We start from the raw sequence: 8,765 nt of genomic DNA, 5'->3' as shown, positions 1-8,765 counted from the left end.
AGCCCCCTATAAAGGATGTCGAGGGCAGCCAATTCTTTTGCTCATTTCTTCCCTTTCTCTCGCGTTTTTGCATTGTTTTCGTGCAAGAATTATCCCGAAGCCCCTGTATCATTCCCGAGCCCCGAATCAAGTCCCGAGGCCCCAAAGATCCCGAGAAGTGCAATTCCCGAGCCGAAGCTCTGCCCGCGAGGAGTCCGGTTTTTGTGAAAATCTTCCAGATCTACCGAAGAATACTACTTCTACAAGCCGTAGTGCTGTCCGATCATCTTCTGATCAAGTGAGTGTGTGGTTACTTTCTTCTAACGCATAAATATTAAGTATTTGCTATGAAATACGTGCTATGTGTATAATATAAAGTTGTTTATATGTGTGGGTGTATAGTCTCTTTCATAAACACGGGTATAATACAAGTATTGTTTGAATGTATTAAGTATATGTTTGGGTGAATGTGTAATTACTTTCTTCTAACATATAAATATGAAGTATTTGTTATAAAATACGTGCTATGTGTTTATATATTGTTGTTTATTTGAGATGAGTGTGGAATGGATGTTTTATATAGTTTTTAAATGAGTTAAACTGTATATGTATTTTATATCTACAAATATGTTGGGTAGAACATGAGTAGATGAGATAGTTGGTATGTGATAAAATGATGAGGTATGAAAGACGCGCTTAAGAATAATATCGGTAGATGCACCAAGTAGTGAATGTCGTAATCCTGGCAGATGTACTTATAGGATAATGTCGGCAGATGCGCCAAATAGAGAATATCATAATACTAGCAGATGCGCTTATAGGATAATCCTGGCAGATGCGCTTATAGGATAATATCGGCAGATGTGCCTAAAAGATAATGTCATAAACCTGGCAGTCGCGCCTCATAGTGTATGATGTAATCCTGACAGAGGCGCTTAAAGGATGATGTTGGTAGATGCGCCTTATGTAGTAATAGATTTTGTGCTAATTCCTTAGGTCAATCCTTATGAATGAATGAATGACGAGTAGTTGAATTCTTAAGGTAAAATCCTAAGAGATAAAGAAGATAATGAGGATGGGTAATTGGGTTGATTGTTTGATGGTTGAATATAATAATTATATTATTGTGGGTTGAAAACCCTATATGCTCACCAGGCTCCCAAGCCTGACCCACTCAGTTTTCTTTGTATCACAGGTATCGATATGGAGATATATTTCACGGAGAGATTAAAGGAGATGTAAAATCTTTAGTGTAAATAATGTAAGTTCTGTTTATGCTTATGTGTCTGTATCGGAACATGACATCCCGAGATTTTGTTATATAATGAAAATACATTTCTTTAAAAAAATGTTTTTATAATTTTTATCATATTTTGTTTTGGGAACAAATTCCGCAACTGTTTTCTTTAAAAGATTATTCTGATTTTAAAAACAAAGCATAAACAAATCAGTCTTTTCTGGCTGAGAAATTGGGGATGTCACAGTTTCATACATGACTTGAATTCTAGATTTTAAGAACAGTGAACAACACCTAATACCGTTGAACTAGAATATCTTTTGTTATTACATTAGTTAATTAATAATCCAGAAATAATTAGGGCGTATTCGGTAAAACTAGTTGTTAGTGGGTAACTTGTAGCGGGTAGCTTGTAGCTTGTAGTGTTTTGTTAAACGCTACATGAAGTAACATTTAAATTTGGAACGTTTTGTTTAAACTAAACGCTAGAAGCTTGTAGTACCAAACGAAACTTTTTGTTCAAAACGGAGCGTTTTGTCAAAAGCTAGAAGCTCTGAAATGCTTCCAAACGCTCCGTACCGAACACACCCTTAATAAAAACCAAATTGAAAAGAAAAAACCTATAAGAAAGCACCCAATGTGAGTTAGAAAAAAAAACTAAACAAGAAAAGTTAACTAAAAAAAGAAAAAAAAGTTTGTTTGTCTCAAAACAAAAAAAAATAAGGTAAATAAAGTCATAATTAGTTCCAAAATACCATAAGTTTTATAGAATCGCTATCAAACTTTTTATACTCCAAATAATCCAACTCGACTTAAATCTTAATTGACATTTACAAATTGACTTTTATCAAAATACATATCAATAGCACCATATGCCCCGATTTTCTTCATATTTTTATAATGTTGTTCTCATTCAATGCTATTGTGCCAATTTAGAATATCTCAAGACTTCGGGGGTGCTAATGGATAAGTATTACCTATTTTTATTTTGCAAATTCCTCTTCCACATAAATTGACCTTTTCCTTAGGGTTTCAACCACAATCCAAAAACCGACTCCAGTCCAAGCTGCCGCAGACGTTCTTCCTCTTCATGTAAGAACTCTCTCCCTCAGATCTGTTTCAGTCCTCATCAATTGTTATTGCATCTGTTTGATTAAACTTCATACGCTTTACTCTTTTGATTTGGTAATTTGTTAAGTTTTTTACTATAGTTTCATATATTCTGTGGATTCTCTTTAGTTCCTTAAGTCATCGTATTGTACTTTTCGTCTCGAATCTCGTGTTGTTAGATCGCTCGTTTTCAAACGTACTAGAATTCGTATTCATAATTAGTAGTAGTTATTAAGTTATGTATCGATCTGGATTCTGGTCTGTGTCTCCTTATATTGATATGCGATACAGCTTCGATTAGAACAAATCGAAGTAGCGTTGTAACGATTTTGCCAATAATCGATATCTGTTGGCTTCTTTTAGCAGATAATTTCGTCACGATGTCGGATGGACAAGAAACCGATAAGAATATAGAGATATGGAAGATCAAAAAGCTTATCAAGGCATTGGAGGCTGCAAGAGGCAATGGTACAAGTATGATCTCTCTTATTATGCCTCCACGCGATCAGATTTCTCGAGTCACAAAGATGCTTGGTGATGAATTTGGAACTGCTTCAAATATCAAGAGCAGAGTGAATCGTCAATCTGTTTTAGGCGCCATAACATCTGCTCAACAGAGGCTTAAGCTGTACAACAAAGTTCCCCCAAATGGACTTGTGCTCTACACTGGAACTATACTCACTGATGATGGAAAAGAGAAGAAGGTTACAATCGATTTTGAACCTTTCAAACCAATCAACGCCTCCCTTTATCTCTGTGATAACAAGTTCCATACAGAAGCTTTAAGCGAGCTCTTGGAATCTGATGACAAGTTTGGTTTCATTGTTATGGATGGTAATGGGACACTTTTCGGGACATTGAGTGGCAACACAAGGGAAGTTCTTCACAAATTCACAGTCGATTTACCAAAGAAACACGGGAGAGGAGGACAATCTGCTCTTCGATTTGCACGTCTTCGAATGGAGAAACGTCATAACTATGTGAGAAAGACAGCTGAGCTGGCAACACAGTTCTACATCAACCCTGCCACCAGTCAGCCTAATGTTTCTGGTCTTATCCTTGCTGGATCTGCTGATTTCAAAACCGAGTTGAGTCAATCCGACATGTTTGACCCTCGCCTTCAAGCCAAAATCTTGAACGTGGTTGATGTTTCATATGGAGGAGAGAATGGTTTCAATCAAGCTATCGAATTGTCCTCTGAAATCCTTGCTAATGTGAAGTTCATCCAAGAAAAGCGTCTGATTGGGAAGTATTTTGAAGAGATAAGTCAAGACACTGGTAAATACGTCTTTGGTGTTGAAGACACTTTGAAATCTTTGGAGATGGGAGCTGTTGAAATTCTCATTGTGTGGGAGAATCTTGACATCAATCGATACGTGCTTAAACACAGTGCTACAAGTGAAATCATCATAAAGCATCTGAACAAGGAACAAGAAGCTGATCAGAGTAACTTTAGGGACCCTGAAACAAATGCTGAACTTGAAGTTCAAGAAAAGACTTCATTGCTCGAGTGGTTTGCTAATGAGTACAAGAAGTTTGGGTGCACACTTGAGTTTGTGACAAACAAATCACAAGAAGGTTCACAGTTTTGTAGAGGGTTTGGTGGAATTGGTGGGATACTTCGTTATCAGCTTGACATTCGTTCTTTTGATGATCTTTCTGATGATGGAGAAAACTATGATTCTGATGAATAGCAATCAATGAATGATCAGATACTGGTGCAAGGGGGTGGAGCCAAGATTCAGCACCAGGGTACTCTTCAAGCAGTCTATTAAGCTCCATATTTGTTCACTGATCATCAATTTCCTTAAAAGGTTAGTATCTCTTCTCTCTCTCTCTCTCTCTCTCTCTCTCTCTCTCTCTCTCTCTCAATGGTGGATGTTTAGTGGTATGATGGATTATGTTGACTTTTTTAAAGTTTTCATAGGATTGGTTTGATATAATGCAATCAATCATTAATGAAATTTAGGTAATAAGAGCTAATATGATGATTTTTTCTAAAAGAGATGAACTACGAGGGTAAAACGGTAAATATGTAAAAAAGTTAGGTCGTTCTTTCTATATGTTGCTATTTGTTGCATTCAATGTTTTGTTTTTGATGCTAGATAAGAAAAGGATAAAAATGTTTGTTGTGGAATAATAATAGTATTTTTGTGGCATTGGAATAACTTTTTTTTTTTTGTTTGTTGAATCAGTTGGAATAAATAGCGTGGATGAACAACATATTATACCCCAAACTTCTAGTGGTTGCACTTGAGATTTTACAACATGTTTTTAAGTATGCCCTTGATTGTGGATTTGCATTTTGAGCTTTGGCTTTCGAGACATAGTTTGATGTTATGTTTTGGTCGTGATTGGGGGCTATTAGTGTCATTTTACTTTTATCTCAACTTGTAGAGATTCATATTACCATCTTTCTTTTTGAAACTTGTGGTTGTTTTTATGGATTCGTATCATCTTATTTGAAATTGCCTTGATGGAAACAATTAGGTTTTGTTTGGTTATTTTTTTTTCTATAGATTTATTAATTTTGTGTTTCTTTTAAATATTTAGATCACAATAATCATTTTTAAGTAAGGTACTTGTAATTGATTTTTGTAACTTTAGGATGTAATAACGAGTTTAAATGCATGTTTAAAATAAAACCAATTAAAATGGTAAAAATGATGTTTAATGTAGTAGCAATATGTTTTATAGTAAACCTCTTTATCTATCTACATGGCCTTTCAAACTTATTGCGCCAAATAATGAAATTAAAGGCTTGATTGCCTTACTTTATCACAACTATTTTCTTTGTATCTTGCAACAAGGCATTTGGTGGAGGACAATGTGATCGAGAACCAAGAATATGTGGTCGTGAATCTTGAATTAATCCCGCCATTGTAGTATAAGAATCTTTTGATTAAATTAATCCAATCATAATACAATACTATGTGGGGTATAATATGAATTAGTTGCATTAAAATCTTATGTTCATGGAATTTATTAAGAAAAAACAATTTTGTCAAAATTTTCAAATAAACACAGGAAACAATTTCTTGCGCTTACAATGAACAGTTACATTACATCAAGTCCATGGATAATTTTAAAAGTAACTATCATGAATCCACAATCATCTTTCAAGTGTGTGTAACGAAATGGAAAACTTCTGGCTTATCAATATTATCGGTTTTTGTTTCATTTATAAAATTTGTCCATTTTTAATAATTTACCTCTGTTGAACAAATGAACCCGAGGTTTTTGATGTATACAAATATTTTTGTTGTAATGTTGATACATAACTAACATAATCCCTAGAGTATCTCATTGTTCTTGAATCAAATGAAATCGAATTTAAAAAAAAATGAAAATGATGTAACGGTCCTACTATCTTTTTTGGTTTTGCGCATTCAGTCTCTAAATTTTTTTTTTTCGTGCTCTTTAAAGAAACAAAATGTTTAATGACCTGTCTATTTAATCACCTTAACTTAATTTAACTAGTAAACAGTGCCATATTTGCAACTTGAGACATGTAAGCGTCTACATGGATCTATACGACGTTTCTTTAATAATGAAATCTTATACCGGTTAGGAAAGTAATACGATGTTGTTTACATACATCCCTTTGGGAGCAAGACTTTGACTGTTCATGCCTCACATGGTTATATAAACTAATGTTTGTGCCCTAAAATGAGCATAATCTTCAACTTTGATAACCTAATCTTGCCAAACAATGCGTATCCCAAAGTTAGACAAAAATGTTGTCAGTTATGTCTCTCCACCATGATTGGTCGTTCGAAGACCTGCGCTGCATACAAGCCAATGGAAGTGCTTCAACCAATCATGAGGACATCCAGATCACGCTACTATAACTCCAACTTGAAGTGTCTCTTATAAGGGACGAAGTCAATGGTGATCAGCGGCAGATCAGGGAAAGTGTTCGTCGGGAGTTATAAGGGACGAAGTATCGTTGATAGCTCATTAAAAACCCTAACGCGACACAGTCAACATTTAAACGTGACAATTTTAAATGACGTGGCACATATGTTACCGACTGACCCCTTTTAACTCTTATAAAAGGACCAAATCGACCTTACAAAAACCATTTTGTTCCCTTAGAGGGTCCGAAACAAATTTTAGGGATTGAATGCGCAAAATCAGAAAAGATAGTAGGGTCGTCATTTTCCTTAAAAAATAGAAGAACAATGTGTATGTGTGTTTGTGAGAGAATGAGAATCGGGGTCTCTACATGAGGTGTGAAGGAAGGAACAAATTGGAAACTTACCGAGCATCAAAATTAGCAATTAAGAAACAACATATCTTTCTGCAATTTTGTTCTAGCTTTTTGCTAATTTGTGTCTATTTCCGCTGTCACTCTAAAAAAAAGCAACAGATCTTTCTCGTGGCAAACAACGACTGAGCAACGATGAAATGCAATGACGAACATCATATTAACGCATTATGGAAGAAGAATCATATATTGCTCTCTCTCTCTCTCTCTCTCTCTCTCTCCACTATTAACTAAGGGGTAAAAGGGTCTAATCATTTTTTTCAAGTGGAAAGAAAAAATTATTAAGTGGAAATATGATGAACTTTCCAAAATATATGTGTACAAATATACCTTACCAAGTATGCTTCATGATACTTTTAAAAGATTCTAAAAAGAACCTCACTCCTTGGTGGGACAAATTTGAAAATAAAATAGCTACAACATGATCCAAATCGATTTGAGGTTAAAACAAATATGAGGCCTTTCAAAATACAAATAATTATACTCAACTAACTAAAACTGAAGTACGATAAGATTTAAATTTATATTAGAATAATGTAGCCAAATAACCGAAATATATCCTATAAGATTTCATTTCAATCATCCAAACATTTATTTGATGCTTTTATCCTCTCCTTTCCAAGAACACGTCTCACCATATTAGATGAGTTTCATCACACAAAGATGCAGGCTTTTGTATCCATGCAATCGCCAAAATAGGTTTCGAAAAATTTGGAGCAACTTAATTTTAAGAACCATTTTACATTGTCTTTATACATAAAACAAAAACATAATCATAAAATCAATTATGGATACCTAGATTGAATTGCGACTTATAGTCAATAAAATTAAATAAAAAAAATCTATCAAACAAAATCTTGAAATCATAACAAATTCAAAAATCGTGTAATGATCAACACTCAATACCCTTTAAACTAATAAAATTCATCATTTTTAGAAAGTGATCATGCAAGAAAAATCAAGAAAACCACAAATTAAAGTGTAACTATAAATAATTATGTACCAATGAAATAAAAGTTAAAATTAACCTATCCTTCATAAATGATCCTATCCATATCATACTTGTGGCGTCTCTCCCAAATTGTCTTTGCCTTTTCGATATTTTCATTCTTTCTCAAAACTAAACTTAACTTGAAACATCTATGATAACGTGTATTTTATGCATATATTTATGACGTTTTCTTATTATTTTATACTATGTTTTTATGCTATTTGGATCTAAAAGATACTTAATATGATTTGAAATGTTAAATTACAGTTAAATGAGAGCTTTAATGCAAAATGAGGAGAAAGAAGCTAAAACGACGCAAAAAGGGTTTACTAGACAACTTGACCCATCGTCGGTGTTTTGGCCATATCTCATGACTCGTAACTCCGATTGACGAGATCCAAAATATTCTAAAAAGTAAACACAATTTTGGACGACTTTTGTGTTTTGAGAAATAGTGATTCCCAAAGAACTCATTGAGTTTAACACAAACTCATCGAGTTGAATGGAATCTTCGCGATTCTTGACGCTGACTTGGGGAATACGGGATTTTAATGAAGAGCTCGCTAAGTTGGTGTCCAAAATCGTCGAGTTGATGCTGAAAACTATAAATAGAGCCGAAAATAGCCCTAAAGGGAGATCTTACACCCTAGATTGATTCCTGCGATTATAAACCCCCAAGAAGCCGTTTTAAGGATCTAGAAGGCGACCGGAAGGCCGTTAAGCTGACAGAAGTGAAGATCTGAAGGATTAGAGAGCAGATTGATGCTGATAATCATGTGGTTTGTTTTTCCGACCAAGATTAACGTTCAAACTATATGCAATTACTTTCTGATTTGGGTGTTAAAACCCTTTGCTTTGTGTTTATGATTAGATGAATCCTTGATTTTATGGATTAATTGATATTTGGATTGTTTTATTCGTGTTTAATTAATCTTGTTAAAAGATCCTTATGTGTTAATGGTAATTATTTTCTGTTAATAATCAAGTTTATTGAGTTGTATGAATATCTTCTTAATTGCTTGAATCATATATTTTTGTGAAAACAAGATTGTATGCCTAGTATTAATGAACATGAACCTAGGGTTAACTAGAAAATAAATAAGTTAATGTGTGAGCATGTGTGATGAACAACCACATATGAGTTGATTGAATTGACAAATTTAGTTAACTAATATTAC

At 34.0% G+C, this 8,765-nt stretch overlaps 1 pseudogene across 2 annotated transcripts; it reads left to right on the top strand.

Annotated features, from left to right (window-relative positions):
- The first annotated feature begins 2,175 nt into the window (after positions 1-2,175).
- LOC145000197 (eukaryotic peptide chain release factor subunit 1-3 pseudogene) lies at positions 2,176-4,830 on the top strand (annotated as a pseudogene). Of its 2 annotated transcripts, none has more exons than XR_013661153.1 (3): positions 2,176-2,308; positions 2,690-4,140; positions 4,522-4,830. The product of XR_013661153.1 is annotated as a eukaryotic peptide chain release factor subunit 1-3 pseudogene, transcript variant X1 (transcript). The 2 variants fall into 2 exon arrangements; XR_013661154.1 differs by having other exon boundaries at positions 2,181-2,308; positions 2,693-4,140.
- Positions 4,831-8,765: the final 3,935 nt, after the last annotated feature.

This window comes from Lactuca saligna, chromosome 6 (assembly GCF_052625555.1).
Source record: "Lactuca saligna cultivar CGN05327 chromosome 6, ASM5262555v1, whole genome shotgun sequence".
NCBI lineage: Eukaryota > Viridiplantae > Streptophyta > Magnoliopsida > Asterales > Asteraceae > Lactuca > Lactuca saligna.
The sequence above is the reverse complement of the archived record's forward strand: the minus strand, read 5'-3'. Positions and strand labels throughout refer to the sequence as shown.